The sequence below is a fragment of the Pan paniscus genome, chromosome 5 (assembly GCF_029289425.2).
Source record: "Pan paniscus chromosome 5, NHGRI_mPanPan1-v2.0_pri, whole genome shotgun sequence".
NCBI lineage: Eukaryota > Metazoa > Chordata > Mammalia > Primates > Hominidae > Pan > Pan paniscus.
Genome location: NC_073254.2, coordinates 118,314,572 through 118,332,207, shown reverse-complemented (window position 1 = coordinate 118,332,207; position 17,636 = coordinate 118,314,572). Strand labels below are relative to the sequence as shown.

The following is a 17,636-nucleotide window of genomic DNA, read 5'->3' as shown; positions in this document are numbered from 1 at the left end:
GCTTGGTAATAGCAAAATTCTTACCTCTAGGGATTTTGCAGGGTAGATATCCAGATGCCTCAGTTCTGCATGTCTCAACAGATTTTCCAATGAAAAGCTACGGGACCATATTTTTCTTCAGTGTTTATATTATTCTCACTCTTGAAAGGAAAGGGGGAATTTACAACCACCTTTTCTCAGTATGTATGCCCCAGCTTCTACTGGGTTGTATTGTCTTGTATCCACTTGTAATAAGAAAGACCTCCTTCATTCAGGAAAAACTGTCAGAATGATTGTTCCTTTCCACTTGTTTAGGGGAGCCCATGGTTAGATAATATTTTGATTAGTTGAAGAATAACTGTACTCTGTTGTGTTAACTTTTGAAAGGATAGTGTTAACAAACTTGTTGAATATTTCCTCAGCATTATTTTGTGTATGCTACTTTTTTGTGTGATCTAATACCATTTATTAAGTAGCTTTGATTGATTGATACACTTTTCGATCAAAGGAGTTACCCTTTTGTCTTTAAACACTACAAAAATTAAAACTGACCAAAATAATTTGATGGACATCCTGAGTACTCATATTCAATAAACAAGAATGTGTATTACGTATTAAGGTTACCATGAATTAATTCAAATTTTTAAAAGGTTAAATTTATAATTTTTTTAAATTAAATAAAGCTCCTAACCATGAATACAGGCAATGTTCTGAGTAAAACAAGATGATAGTACTAAAAAGATTCTTGCTTGGTTTTTTTTTTTTGGAAAGCGCTGGGTGGCGAGGAAAGAATGTTCTTTATATGATCAATAGCCCTGCTTTTAAAAATAGAAATAAATCCCCCCCATCCCCACTCAAAAGAAGGGCCACCATCTTCAATTTCTGTAACCAAATTGAGCAGGTATCATGGTTTTGCAGCTTTACATTAGGTTAATGTGAAGGCTGTGTTCATTTCACTTACTGTATAATTAGCATTTGAGTCCAAATCCCAGAGTGCTTGCGACAGGGATTTTCTTAAGGCTACTCTCTGTTCTTCTCAAAATGGTCTTCTTATTTCTTGTGTTTCTAAAATCAGAAAAGTGAGTATAAACAAACAATAGATGACCTTTATGAGTAAAACATCCGAGCATAGAAAGATTAATCAACCCCCATCAACCAGTCATTAAATCAAATAGGAGATTTTCTTGTACTTTTAAACCTCCGATTTACAGTCAGGAAAATTGTGTAAAAAGGTTGATAATACAGTGACGCCCAATGCCACTGGGCTTTAGAAAGCTGACAGTTCCTGTAAAATAGTCATTAAACAACCTCTAGAAGAGACTCATCAGCAGATGCCCCCAGGTGAAGGAGAGAGAAAGCTGAGAGAATGAAGGGGAATCTAACATCTTAGCATGACTGAATTAAACAGAGCATATTATGCTGATTTTCAGAGTCAGCCCAGTAATTTAATTTTCAGAGCAGTTCCTTTGATTGTAGCAACTATTTCATGAAACATTAATAAAACTTTGTGTGTGTGTGTGTAACACACATCTCTTTCCCATTTTATTAAGAAAAAGGAGTCAACATATTCAAATTTGCTGACCATTAGTTCTGTAAATGCCAAAAATAAAAGATTGTTGTCATTATTTTTGAAAAAGCAAAGGAACAGAATAACATAGCTCCCACTGTATTATTCCACAGTAAGCACAAAACAGGAAAAGAAAATAAAGTATATAAAGTTATTACATGTTAGTCTATGGGATTTTACATTAAGACTCTGAGCTAAATCAGTACTATAATATATAATCAAAATATAATTCTGTACTGCCCATGTAATGATGTCTACTATGCATCCAAATTAATTGTTGTAGAATATACATTGTCCTGTATACTAAGTGTTTATCAGATTTATATGGCAAATAGATATTTCTGGATCAAGATACTGGATACTTGTTTTAAATGGTTTTCATTACACATTTTGAATAAAACAGAAGATTCACAGGTATGAATGTTTTAAACAAGGAAAAGACCTTTAAAAAATTAACACAGATGTGCCTCACTTTACAGAAAATGTGCATTCTTGAAATGCCCATCATAAAACTATTTTTTCTGCAAGTTAACTTATATTTTCTAATTTATTTCTATCATAAAACTGAAGATTCACTCTCACTGAAGTAATTTTTGGCCCAAAGACAATAATCACATTTAAGAATGAATCAATCCTTTTAAATCGGTGGTAAATTTTATATTCAAATCTAGCAATTATCCTTAGCTTGAGTATTTTCGTTCTGATTCTCTCTTCTCTTTTCATTATTTAATATTTATTATTTTACCCCTATTGTTACATGTCTTGTATTTCCCTCTTTAAAAATAATAAGCATATAAATAAATATGCATATGTAAATAAATAAATCAAAATGATCTTTTGAAGCAACATATACATAAAAATAAGATTTTTGTTAGTAAATAGTAAAAATAAGCGCACAAGGTCAGTCACAGCAAGGATGTGGGAAATGTCACAGGTACAGCAGCTATGGAGGACATTAGGCCCCAGAGACCTCCAGATGCTACGGGTGACTCATTGCAGACCTCACTGGGTCACTTGGTCTCTCGGAGACTTGGTTTCTTCATCCTTAAAATGATGAGGCCACACTAGAGGGTCGTTAAGGTTTCTTCATCATGATAGCTTCGCAATCCTGACAAGGGTGTTCTCTCTATGTTGGCATGGTTAGTACTTTATATAATTCTTGATGTGCTTATGAGTAATAATGTCTGTGTTAAACTTTTGTCAGTCTTTCCTTATAGCAAAATGGACATCATTAAAAAGGTCATAGCCACATGTTATTAAATCCAAGAAGGCCATGTTCCTAATAGTGTATATGTGTTTAATAGGTTATTTCTACATTTCATTTTCATTTTTTTGTACTGAAGGGTTTTTCCAGCTCTTCTGTTAAATTTTAAAATATCTATAGTTATTTCCATCCCATGTTCACAGTTTGGACCTTGATATTTGTTTCTATATTTGACACTCAAAATAATATCCAGTTAGCAAGCACAGAACTCAAATTCTCTTGGATATTACTGTTATATATAAAAGTCTGCAAAGGATTGTCAGAATTTGCTTCATCTCATTACACCAAACATGTTAATTAACTCTTTAAGTTCTATATTCTTACAAAATGAATAACCTGTTGGTAAAATCATAAAGATTCACATTTAAGCCTATACCTTAGGCACTTACTAAACACCAATTGTAAAATACCCATAAGATTAAGCATCACATATTCAGAGAAAAGGGAAATGAAAGTCAGTTGTTTAACAGACTTTCATCTGCAAGAGATTTTATTAGGAGCTTCTTTGCTATGTGCCAAGATATGAATGCCTGAATATAATTCAATTTTATACAAAAGAAAATTCCATTCAAATCTAAAGATAGAATATTTCTATTTCAAGTTACTTTTCACTAAAATACTGAAAAGAATTGAAACATAGCCATCCAAAATCCTAAATGTATGGAACAAGTCTTCAAACAGTTGAAAAATAACTTTTGCAAATTTCTGGTACTGTGGTTGCCAGCAGAATAAGGCCAACTGTTCAGCTGGGTTAAGGTTAATTCCATGGTGTGTGGTAGGAATATGGTCCACTTACACATCAGAAGCAAACCTGGAGATTGCATCTGGTCATTTTCTTGTATTTCTTTTAAAAGGGAAGCACAGTGTAGAAGCTCAAATGCCAGTCCTAAGTTACAAGATCTACTGGGCTACACTTTTTGCAACAGTTTAATCTCCATTGTTAGTCCCATGAAGAACAGCCCTGCCTTCTGTATTTTCTTACAGGGCTGCTTTTGATGGAGAACTTTGTGGATGTTTGTGATATTGCTCAGAGTCCATTGGCAGATGAGCATCTCTTGCTGTGGCCTCCATCATTATTTGCCTGTCTTGTCTATTAACGAGCACTATCATCCCATCGTGGGATGACAGCTGCAACACGTACTCAGGCGCAATAAACAGCTAAATGAGGCGCACAGCAATTTCACTTGTCACCAGCGCCCTCGGCACGACTGGCTGCACAGCTTGATGCATAAATTCATGAGGCTGTTGCATATGATGGAGTATGCTTGGCTGAAAGAGGTGATGGATAGCAGGGCAGCTAAAAATGGCCATCACCTTGACTCTGTCAGGACATTTTTTAAAACTACCCCATCAGCTTTCTTGTATTCAATGCACTATCATAGCACAGAAGACTCTAAGGTACTGATTTGATACTTTTCTTCAAAAAAGACTTCTTGAGAGTTTCTTTAAAAGGAAGTACCGTTATTAAAGTAGGTTACATTTATTCATCATTAGCTCTGATGCCGCTAGATTAAGTTATGTTTAAGAGTAGAATTTACTACTGCATACAAATCTTATAAATCAATTCAAGTCTTAATAATGGGGGAAAACAACGGGAATTTAAAAACATTTCTAAATTATACATTAAGGCTGTGGATTGGTTAATATGAAATTTGAAGAATTAGAAAATATGGCATAGAATATTCAAACACATAGATTTGAGAGATAGAACTTCTATACAACTCATTAGAAAATTAAATAATATTCTGGGGCACATCTTTACATCAGTGTTGTTAGTGCACTTTCTAATCAGTATGCAAACACAAGCAAGGACTACTACTATGTAAAAGTGCCCACATCAAAGAAGCAGTGTTTTGGAGACCTTAACAAGAACCAACAATATAATGCATTCATTTCTCCAAAAATATCTCTTTAAACTCTTTTGCACTCAGCTGCCTGAACTCAAGCCAGAACTCCAACTTCCATAGGCGGGGCCCTGGGTGTCCCACTGAAACGGGCTATACATTCTTTATCTATGTTAGTGGAAGTCATCTAAGGAAGACAAATATAAAGGCAACAAAATCAATGAGGCAGTTTCCTGCAAAGCTTTATGCATTAATCTCTATCACACAGAGATATATATGCACACCAGTGCAAGGGAAGGAAGTCACTTGTTCTCTAATAAAAGAGAAAACCCTTGATAATAAGCAATTAATAAAGTTGTCATGATTAGTTATGCAACTATGAATCAACATGCACAGTAAAAATGACCACTTTCTATAGATATAAAATATCTATGATTCAATCTAGTGAAAATAGTCATTAATACGGGTGGTTATGGATGATTCTTACAGCTACTTTCCTTGTCTTTTTTTGTAATAAAATAGGAACTCCAGAATAAGTGTTACTGTAACAATTCAGATAGGAACTTTCTAGACCAGAGGGCAAATTCATTAGCCATTTCTTTTTTGTTCTTACCTACCTCTTTCCAAACTCATGTTTCTCAAACTCATATATCCTAAATCCCCTACATCTAGCAAAAGTATTTTAAAAGATAGTTAGAAAAAGTTGAAATCTGTAGGAGTAAATCGTATTAGTAATATGAATTCAATGTGCCATACCAAATGATGAAAAGAAATTCTCAAATAAACAGGAGAAAACTACTTTTGAATTATTTGGAAGTCAGGGGCCTTTTAAGGAGACAATTACTTGGCAAGATATCCAGTGATAACCTTACAACACTGTTCCAATATATAATCACCTGGTTAGTCCAGGGACTAGGTGGATCTGATGTAGTAAAGGAGGCATGGACCATGGCCACTGGTAGGAAGAAGCAGACGGAGAAGAGAAACTTTGAAAAAATGGGGAAGATAAAGATGATTCTCTATCAATAAGACAAGAATTATAGGACACTGTGAATAACAAGCGTAATAATAAGAACATGCACTTTGTAGCTACATAATGCCAAATATTAAGGGGAATAGAAGGAGGTAAATGAGGCACTCAACTCTGGTAAAATATGTAAGGAGTGCCAAAAATTGAGTATTCAGGATAAATAATATTTTCATGTAATATATCTGCAATAAACTCTGCTTTTAAAAGCTCATGTTATTATCAACTGTGCCATATAACATAACATAATCATGAGAATGACATCTCAGAATATTCACAGGTTCTTGGGAGTAAGCAAGGACATCTTTGGGGGCTGCTTTAGAAATTCGGCCTACTACAATGATGAACAAAACATCAAAATTTTAAATGAAGATAGCATTAAAAATGGAAATTAGGGCCAAGGCGCGGTGGTTCACGCCTGTAATCCCAGCACTTTGGGAGGCCGAAGCGGGTGGATCACGGGGTCAGGAGATTGAGATCATCCTAACTAAGAGGGTGAAACCCCATCTCTACTAAAAATACAGAAAATTAGCCGAGTGTGGTGGCGGGTGCCTGTAGTCTGGGAGGCTGAGGCAGGAGAATCGTCTGAACCCAGGAAGCGGAGGTTGCTGTGAGTTGAGATCATACCACTGCACTCCAGCCTGGGTGACAGAGCGAGACTCTGTCTCAAAAAAAAAAAATAATAATAATAATACAAAACATTCATGATTTATTTGTTTCATTGTAGCATAAAAATTGCTACAGATTTAGTGGCTTAAAGCAACACTCATCTATTATCTCAAAGTTTGTGTAGGTCAGACGTCCATGATGATATGGCTGGGTCTGCTCAGGATCTAATAAGGTGAAATTAAGTCGTAGCTTACAGTTGCCTTCCAAACTCATTCCTGTTCACAGTATAATCTGTGGTTGTAGGACAGAAGTACCTATTTCCTTGCCTACTGATCACTCTCATTCTATGTGGCTGCTCTCCACTCCTTGCCTATGGCTTCCTCCTTCTTCAAAGGCAGCCACAGCACATTAAATTCTTCCCACACTTTGAATCTTCTTGACTCCTGCTTTACTCTTCTGTCATCAGCCAGAGAAAGCTCTCTGATTTTAAAAGCTCATATGATTACCAACTTTGCCATATAACATGAAATAATAATGAGAATTACATATCAGAATATTCACAAGTTCTGGGGAGTAAGCAAGGACATCTTTGGGGGACTGCTTTAGAAATTCTGCCTACTACATGATGAACAAAACATCAAAATTTTAAACGAAGATAGTATTTAACCCTTCACTTGCAGGAATGACCCTGGCTCATTTGCCTTACCCTTGCCCCGACGATGTTTTTGATAAAACTTTTTTTTCCACAAAACCAGATGGCTAACCTATGCATCATAATTTAATAATATGATGTTTAAATATTACATTAAAATATTATTTACATTACTGGTACCATCTCCTTACATTTTGCACCCTGTTTTGAGTGTTTCCATTACTTCATACTAGTCTCATCTGTATCTTCTCATTTACTGATCTCTACAATCTTGTAAGGTGGGCATGAGCAGTTTCTATTGCAAATAGGGATAACAGAGAAAGTAAGTAATTTTTCCATATTCATATAAGTATTAGAAGACAGAGCTGGGATCCTACCTCAGATCTACCTGACTCTAGAGAACATGCGACTGTCAATACATCAAGGTAGTTATTAAAACACTGCTATGGCTTGAATATGTGTCCCCTCCAAAAGTCATATTGAAATTTAATTGCCAATGTAATAGTATTGAGAGATGGGGCCTCTCAATACAAGAGGTGATTAAGTCATGAAGGCTCCACCCTCATGGATGCGTTTAATACCTTAATAAATAGTTTTCCGGAGTGAGCACTCTCTCTTGGCTCTTCTGATCTTCTGCCATGTGAGGAACCTTGTTCCTCTTTTCTGGGAAATACAGCATTTAAATGTGCCATCTTGGGAGTGGAGACTGGGCCTATGTTAGACACCAAGCCTGCCAGAAATTTGATCTGGGACTTCTCAGCCTTCAGAACTGTGAGTCCAGTAAATTTCTGTTCGTTATAAATCCCTAGTCTGTGATCTTCTGTTATAGCAGCACAAACGAACTAAGAGAGAAGGGTTGACAAGTAGAGGCTAATGTTTCCTTGCAGAGACTATGTCTGAAACATGGAATCATGGAAATACCCTGAATTTAGATTCAGAAGGCTCTTATCCAGTGCTCCCACACTATTGATTTAAGCATTTAAGCATCAGGTAGAGATGATAAGAGCCATCTTTGACCATTTTTGTACGGAGTAAATGACTAGATCACAAATTATTCAAGGTCAGGGACATCTTTGATTTTGTGTATAGCTAGCACACAATAGTTTTGTGAATGAATTAATGTTGAAGGAATGAATTAAATAAAACAATATAAAGCTCTAATCTCTATGACCTATGACGTGCCGTACAAGTATGATATGCCTTCTACAGAAATACTAGGTATTTCAGTTAGTAAAATTTCTAATTTCTAAGATGTTTCTACAGTTGGCTCATGTGATTAGTTTCCTCAGTATAGTAATTAGTGGAGACCAAAGGCCTAGACTGTAATATTAAACAAATGCAGTGGTCTAAGGTTAGCTTTCTGTCCTCTCTAAATTAATGTCACAAATCTGAGCAATGTAGTGACTAGAAACACTTAATGGATACATATATGTATGGCTAAGCTAAAAGCCCAGATTTCACCACTACACAATATATCCATGTAACAAGACAGCACTTGTACCTCTTAAATTTACACAAATTATAAAAAAGTAAGCCGACAAAGTTCTCTGTGACAAAGTAACTTTATTTATTTATTGGAGCTCATGGTCTGCTGCACTGTTTTCACTGGATAGAAAGCAACCACCAACTATCCAGTTAGTTCAGTTGAAAGAAAGAAGAAAGAGAAAGGCAGGTGGTGTGGGAAATAGAAAAGGAAGGAAGAAATGAAGGAAGGAAGGAAGGAAGGAAGGAAGGAAGGAAGCAAGGAGAGAATCTTTCATGGCTAACTCAGAAAATTAGGTAACAGGATATTTCAAAATATACTTACCTATATTCTTAACCAACTTTGTAATTTAGACTTTAGAAACATTTGCATTCATTAAATGTCTCCAGAACATTTTTAAATTGATGAAGTATGTTTTCTTGTTTTGAAAAAAAAAATGTGACAATTTAACCTAAATGAACATCAGCCAAAGCAGAGTGCAAATGTTGGAAAAGAATCAGGATCTCTGAGCGCATTTTGTACGCAACTCTCTTGGCTAAGGTAGGGCTCAGCACTAGCATGCTGCAGATGATATATTGGAACTGTACTTGGCTCTTTATGAATTTGGCTGATTTCTGGCTGCCCAGAAACCCTTTCTTCCTGTGAATTGCCTTTAAATTCCAGAAAAAAACCCAAATAGTTATTTTTTAGAGCAAAATTATTCCAACGCAATTCATTTCTAATATCTTTATTCTGCCCTTTTCTGTTTATCTGTCTCTGTGTGTATCCACATATTTTCAATCTATTTAAAATATGAAAAAATTATATTTCCCTCAAACTTTCATCGATTATGTATTTTTAATCCAAGGGTATGGAAATAATAGATTCAGGATACTAAGACATCCTAAAACATTTATTTCACACACACATATATATTTGCAATATATTTTTCCATTTTCTAATTTTGTTGCCTCTCTCTTCCTCAACATATCAAAAGCAATGTACTACGTGGCAACATTTTTATGTAAGAATAGCACATAGACTATATTTGGGTATTGTTTCTAGGTGTGATGGCTTGAGATAGCACTGCTTTTCCTGTTGATCTTCTCTCTAACTTGACTTTTTAGATAAGTCTGTTATTATCCATTCTCTCGAAGATGCTCTTTTTATTTTTTATTTTTTTAATATTTATTATTTATTTATTTATTTTTTTGAGACGGAGTCTCACTGTCGTTCAGGCTGGAGTGCAGTGGTGTGATCTTGGCTCATTGCAGCTTCTGCCTCCAGGGTTTAATCAATTCTCCTGCCTCAGCCTCCCGAGCAGCTGGGATTACAGGTACCCGCCACCACACCTGGCTAATTTTTGTATTTTTAGTGCAGACAGGATTTTACCACGTTGGCCAGGTTGGTCTCGAACTTCTGACCTTGTGATTCGCCGTCCTCGGCCTCCCAAAGTGCTGGGATTACAGGTGTGAGCCACCGCACCCAGCCTCTCTTTTTATTATTCTATGTAAGGATAAGTCTTTGTATTTTAGGAGTTATGGAAAAGAGCAGCTCTACCAGAACCTGACCAAGATCCCACTTGAAAGTAACAAAAGGCTAAATAGTTGCCCTAGTCTGCTCCAGGGTGAGAAAGTAAAAAATCTTTATCATAACCTCTTGATTAGCTTCAACATTATTTCTGTATTACAGATTTAATTATATCAGTCCTTGGCTAAAATAATGCAATGGCTGTTCAGTGTCTTTAGTGTAAGGATATGCTCCTTTCATAGTCTCCAGAACACCTCTGGCCTGGCCCCTGCTCCTGCCCAGCTGCTCCCAAGCCACCCTCTTCACTGCTCTCTACCACATCAATGATTTTTTTCATTTCTACCCATGTGGACTAAATATTTACAGTGATTAACTCAGTTTAACACCCAAAATTCTATGAATTAGATACTAATATCTTAATTTTACAGATGAAGACACAGAGGTGCAAAGAGGCTAAAATAACTTGCCAAGGACCTAGAGGTAAGAAGTCACAGAGCTAGGATCTTGACTCATAGCACACCTTTTAAATACTCTTTGAAATCTCTAAAAATGGAAAAATCTATTTTGTTTTTGTTTTGTTTGGTCTTACAACTTAGTAAAGCAACTTTGGACAAACAAGAAAAATTAACCACTTTTCATGTAGTTTATGTCAATGTATCAGCATTTCAAAACATTCTCTAAGAACTCATTTCTCCCCACCTCAATCTAGTTTGGTATGCATTTCAGTGTAAATACCTCCCAATGGTTTATAGGCCAATCCTTCAAATATTTACAATGAATTTGACATCCTATGAACATGTATATTATCAAATTATTCATTCGTTTATAAAATAAATTTGAGACTTGATGACCTTGATTACTTTATACAGTAAATGAAAAGATCTCCTTCTAAAGAGCTATTTTGACCAGAGATGGCTCTTCCAACTAGATAGGAAAACAAAACTCAAATTGGTTTATCACTACAATATTATAGCAGTAAATGACAATTAGTGAGTTATCACAAGGAAGAAAAAGTATTAACGCCTCTCCCCTCCCCAATGACAATGATATTGGATGATATTAATGAGTTCTTTACTATTCTCTGGTAGGGAGCATTTTTATGAAAGGTACTTGGACTTTGAAATTTACAAACCTGAGTTCAAACTCTTACTTTACTTGTAAGGAGCTATGTGCCCTTGAGCAAGTTAAACTTTTAAAACCCCAAATTCCTCATATATATAATTGGTGATTATACCGGTCTTGTAGGTTTCAAAGATTAAATCAAGTATATAATATAATATAACAATATTTTTATATAAAAATATAAGTCATATAAAAGACATAATATAGCAATGCTATATTTTTTATATGATGTATAGTAATGACATAAGTAATGGCTGTAAATACAATATTTTTTTCAAATTTTTCAATCTCTGCTCTAAAATTGATAGTTCAAAATACGTTGATAATAGGCATTTTTTTTTTAAATAAACGTACTTTAGTCTTTAATATTGCTGCCAGTGATACTGACAATACAAAATAAGAAGTGATACCTTGGGGTTGAGATGGCTAAGTTAAAGGAGCACTCTTATCATTTTTTTTCAAGACATATATTTGTCCTTACATAATAGAACTGGCCAACTAGGATCCTAGTTTGATGAAGATGATGGAAATAAAATATCTAAAGTTTCATGAAAATAAATTTATGGATACAAAGGTGAATTTTATTTATTACATAGAATATTTTCAAATATATGGACACTTGATAACATAGGTCAAAATGTCTTCATTTAGGGATAGTATTTGGTACTTATACAAATATTTTGACACTATTTGACATATAAAAATATCCAAAAATGAAAAAATTCAAAATTCTGTATTTATATACATATAAATCTGGAAGCATGGTGCTATTGACTGAATATTTGTATCTTTCCAAAATTCATATTCTAACCCTAATTCGATGGTATGAGGAGATGGGATCTTTGGGAGATAAAATGACGTGAGGATGGAGCCCTCATGAATAGGATTAGTGTCCTTATAAAAGGGACACTACAGAGCTTCCTCAGTCCTTCTGCTATGTGAGGACACAGTGAGAAGATGGCAGTCTATACAACAGAAATTGGGCCTTCACCAGACACTTAATTTGCCAATGCCTTCATCTTGGACTTACCAGCCTCCAGAACAATGAGAAATAAATTTCTGGTGCTTACAAGCCATCCAGTCTGTGGTAGTTTATTATAGCAGCCCAAAGAGACAAAGACAGAAATGATTATCTGGAAGATGAGTTTAAAGGTTAATAAACTATAAAAAAATGAGTAAATAATTAAAACTTCAATTATTCCAGCATCTACCACAGTACTTAACATATTTCAAATGATTAGTGAGTGATGCATAACCCATGAATGAGGGAATAAAAGAATTCATTTACAATGATATCCCATTCTTTTTGTACATACTTCTCTCCCCTCTCCCCCTGGTGACAGGATTTTGTAATTCAGAACTCAGAAGGCAGAAATTCTATCAAGCAATACAGTTTATTATTGTTTATATCACTAGGTACACAACAGAGCTGCTGAGAAAGTCGTAGATTCAAATCCTAAGCCATAATTACGTATGAAGTGAAAATTCCCTCTAACTCAGTTAGTGGCATTATACAATGCCTTACTCACCCATTCTGAAGATCTAAATTAGCATCTACTGTTGTTTCTCATGATCGGTCTTAAAAAAAAAATCTAGGAGAGTTGCTATTTAACTATACTGTATCAAAGCCACATCTTTTCTATTCCTCATCTACCACCTAGGCTCACCTATCCTTCACCCAGCCTGACCTATCCTTCACATTTCTGCCAGTTACATTGCCTTGTTCGACAGTTCTGGGTTGTTTCTTTTTACAAATATTTGTATTCTTCAAATTCTGTGTCACAGTTTCTCAGTCTTTCCATTAGCCTCAGAGTCTTCTGGGTGAGGAGACTCGGAAGAAAGATTAAAGAGATTCTGGTGGGCAGGACCCAAGGCTTCTAACCTGCTTCAGAGAGGCACTGTATTCATCTGTTCCATAGATAAGGCCTCTGTGTAATATTTTATTTGACAAAAGTCTAAAAAATGCTTGAAAACAACTGATTTCTATATGGTCTAAACTCCTGTTAATATCCTAGTCATAGCTTTTCTCCAATAAATGACAATGCACCTGTCCAGATTGGTCTTACACTCATACTTCCCTGTGGTTCTTGTTTTAGTCATACCAGGCCACTCATGCTTTTGCCCATGGGTTTCATATCTTCTCTCAGGTATCATTCACTGATACTCTTCACTCTTTAGAACTGCACCCAATCCCCTCTTGTTGAATTCCTACTACTCTTTAAGGATCAGTTCCAGTGCCACCTTTTACTCTCATCCTTAAAATATTATCCTCTGGATCTCTTGAAATCTCAATTGCTCTTTTTTGAAACTCTACTGTAGCCATTAACATATTTTGCTGTTGTGCTTGAATACACGTCTACTCATTCATGAGACTGCAAGATCTTTGATATCAGAAACCACAATAAATTCCAGTTTCCATATTTCATGTTCATATTTAAACGTTACTACATTTACTATACATTTCTTAGATCAACTTTAATTTTTGAAATAAAATCTGAATGCTATTATACTAAATGCTAAGCATTGTGTTAAATGTTTTTCAAAAAACAAAATTTAAATGAATATGGCTAGAATTGATCTTGTCAATCAAAACTCTTAAATTTGCTACAAAGGGATCATTACTCCTGATTTTAAAGATGTGGAGACTGAAAGACTAAAAGATTAAATTGTAGTATTATTTTCACTTTGCAAAATGGGTCTAGAGAACCAAAGTGGTACACTTATTTTCTCTACTTAACACACTAGGGAGCCCTTATTTCACCTTAACTTCTTTTTTTACTTTTCCTAAGGATGTTCTTGATAACCTTTACTTAAACTTGGAACATTCTGTCCCTTTTCTCAGTGTGTGAGCACATGATTTTGTGGTGATATAGTCTATATTTGGATAAGCCATACATATTTAGTTCTTTTTAATCTTACTTCACATCAGCCCTGCCAGACCCTCAATCATTTTTGAAGCCCCTCTCTGCATTCACTGTAGTACGATGACATCCTTCTGGAACTGAGGTTTTCATAAATGGACACACTTGTCTGACTCATGATGTGTTATCTCTGCATGTGCTGCCCAAACAGTTTTTATTAACCACTATATCATTCCATGCAATCTCATACTAATTTTCTGTAACTACCACTCCCAATCTCATGCAACACTACTATTTTCCAAATACAGTAGCTCAATTTCCCTCATTATCTGTGAATATTTCACCCAAGATGCATTACTTTACATTTTCCAAAGCCTAATCTTATTTTGATATTTCTTATTCAAAGCTGTAACCTCTCTATATTCATAAACGTATTTTCAGTTTTATCTAGTGCTTGCAAACCATCCAAATTTTGTGATATTTATAAATTTAATATTTGATTCAGCTACCCTAATTATCAGCCTATAGCAATTAAAATATTATCTATTATATTAATACACTGCCATTTCCTTTTTATTCCTTCCCTAAAGGAAAATAAATATATATCTTAGGTAGTCTTACAACTCAGTCTATTGTCAGATAGTTTAACCTTGGCTTATACGCTTTCATGTAGATGAGTGACTGACACATCACACATTCCTCGGCCTACTGGGATTAGATTTCTGAGTAGTATTTTAAAATTATATATTAAAATGTAACATTAAAATATAAATGCAACCAGGAAATGCATCTTACATTGCATATAAATTATTTTCAATGTTTTCCTGGAGTTTGAAAATTGTTATTCAAGAACGTGTTAGACTTAAATCACTATTCTGGTTAAAAATAAATTAATTGTTCCTTGCATCCCTGTTTACTTAGAAATTATCCCTTTAGTAATCTTAGTTGGAAAGACAAAGCCTCAGAATTTTTTCTACACTTCTTCCTAAAAAATTTTTGCCCACTTAATCCTGCTAAGGAAAGGGGTTCACAGATGTCCCTTAAGCATGAAATGTCATGATGCTGCTTTATTCTTTGGATCTGGGGTGAGTGGCTGACACAAAGGCAGCTCATATGGAGGACTACAAGGTGGCCTGATGCAAGAATTCTGCCCATATATGAATATGGCAATGTAATATTAGTAATATAGTGGGACTTTTTATATATCTTCAAAAATTATAGAAGCATTGTAACTAAAATTTTCATAGTGGAGGGGTTGAGATATAAAGACTTTGAATGATATGTTCAACTCCACACAAATCAGTTGAAAGGAGACTTTTGCAGCCACCAGGAATTCAGTATTGGTAACTGCAGAAAAGCCCAGAGTTGAACAAATATTGGATTTCTATTGACCCCATAAGTTTCCTCTCTCCTTCTGCATATGCCCTTTAAAGTTAGTTTGATATGCATACACAAAAGCATACAGTGTGGTATAATGGACACTGGAGATTCAGAAGTGAGGAGGATGAGAGTTGGATGAGGGATGAAAAATCATCTATTGGGTACAATGTACACTATTTGGTTGATGGGTACACTAAAAGCCCAGATTTCACTGCTATACAATTCATGTGTGTAACCAAAAACCACTTGTACCCCTAAAGCTCTTCAAATAAATAAATAACATTAAAACTTGGGGCCACTCAAGATTGTAGGTGCCCTTGATTGCTGATGCTGCAAGACTCACTTACCTCCTAGACCTGAATTTCTTTCTAGTCCTCAGAGCATTTCCATTGCTATCTTGTAAGGTCATACCTTTATTGAAGAGAATGTTACACGTATTTTACCTGGCATTTTTAGATGATTTGTCATGAGAGATTTTCAGGGTATCCAGTTTTCCATCTTTACAGAGAAGACTGCAATTATTTCATGCTTTTATCTCTAGCCCTCACCTGGATTATCGTTGATGACTTTTGCACGTGTACCTCATTTACCAAACCATGCCCAACAGGTAGAAGATGGCAATAAATACTTTTAAGTAATTGAGCAAATCAATTAATTCATTTGACTCATTAGTTGACTAAAATAACATGGATTCATTGCAAACCTCTGACTATTAGATGTAAAGCCTGGTGGAGATATCTTGTAAAGAACAGATGAAGCACAGAAGTGGATAGGGCACCTCAGTAATGTTGACACACTGTGTTTGTTCTCACACTGATATAAAGAAATACCCAAGAATGGATAATTTATAAAGAAAAGAGGTTTAATTGACTCACAGTTCCACATGGCTGAGGAGGCCTCAGGAAACTTACAATTATGGTGGAAGGCACCTTTTCACAGGGTGGCAAGAGAGAATGAGTGCTAAGCTGATGGTTATAAAACCATCAGATCTCCTGAGAACTCACTCACTATCATAAGAACAGCATGAGGGAAATCAACCCCATGATTCAATTATCTCCACCTGGTCCCGCTCTTGACCTGTGGAGATTATTACCATTCAAGGTGAGATTTGGGTGGTGACACAGAGCCAAACCATATCACCCATGTTGAAGGCTCTTAGCATATCCTGCATCATGGAATCTTTTGCCTATCTGAAGATTCTTCTCCAAGGAAAATGCACATGTGTAGAGATTTCATTTGTTATATGATTTCATTAGGTTAATATCCCTTGAAAGCCCATCTCAAAACCCTAAGGGAAGTAAGGCATAGCCATAATTTCCCCAGAAAAGTCTGATTAATTTGTAGCCACTGATAATATTGCCCCTGGATACATGGCCATATCTCTGTTTTCCACAGTCACTTAAAATCTCCTGGCTGTCACTGCAACTTTACTCCCTCCCCAAGACTCTTAGTCATGAACAGGAATGTCTAAGCATCACTGCCTGTGTCATGCACCTGAGCACTAGGTTCCAGGCAGTTGGAAAAGTATTATTTATGCCTTTTCAGCTTCTGTTGTCGGAGACCTCACCTCCTACTTATTTAGGGGTGTTCTTCTAAGGTGGAAGGTTATATGATTCTGGGTTGGGAAAAATCCCAAATACTCAAAGCACCCCCATTCCTCAAAAACAAAAAGAGAAAACCAAAATTCTTACAAAGTGGAAAAAATCGCATTTTACTACTACAAGCCAGGGTTAATATATTTCAATATTTTTTTTTCATTTTTCCTGTAATTTATTTTTCTCTTTATTATATTATTAATCTTATGCTATTTTTAATTTTGTATTCTGCTTCTCTCACTTAGCATCAGTATTACACAATAAACAAAAAGCTACAAACTCTACAACCATAGTTACGCTATATATTTATGTAACTATGTCCGTTTATATATCTGTGTATGCATTTAACTATCAAACAATCTGTCAATTTTTCTGGAACAAAATATACTCTAACTTGATAGCATTTATATCTGGATAGTGTTATTTTAAGTAATTTGGTTTTTAATTGTTATAGACTGTTACAAGGCTTCTTTACAAGAAAAAATGTAGTAAAAGTTTCAAAATGTATCTTATCACTTTCTGTATTCCATATTTTCCATATCATGGTATTCATAACAAAAATTTTTAGCTGTAGCATAATTTCAATTGAGTACTGGAAGGCAATCATATTAGTTATTACCTTTTTATTTACTATAATAAAAATGCATTTTTTTCTGTTTTTGGATTTTTTAGAAAATAAGTTTCATAGATGGAATTATCACCTCAAGTTTGCAAATATTTTGTGGCTCCCAATACACACTGCAA

General features: G+C 35.0%; 1 long non-coding RNA gene across 13 annotated transcripts in view; it reads right to left on the bottom strand.

Annotated features, from left to right (window-relative positions):
- The window catches only part of LOC100992117 (uncharacterized), an 843,804-nt gene that overhangs the window by 179,609 nt on the left and 646,559 nt on the right, over positions 1-17,636 (bottom strand). For 12 of the 13 annotated variants that reach the window (XR_010112484.1, XR_010112483.1, XR_010112489.1 and 9 more), the window contains one exon: positions 941-1,044. This is a non-coding gene — a long non-coding RNA (uncharacterized LOC100992117). Of the gene's footprint in view, positions 1-24; positions 141-940; positions 1,045-17,636 lie in introns of all 13 variants that reach the window. The other variant, XR_010112490.1, reaches the window with a different exon arrangement.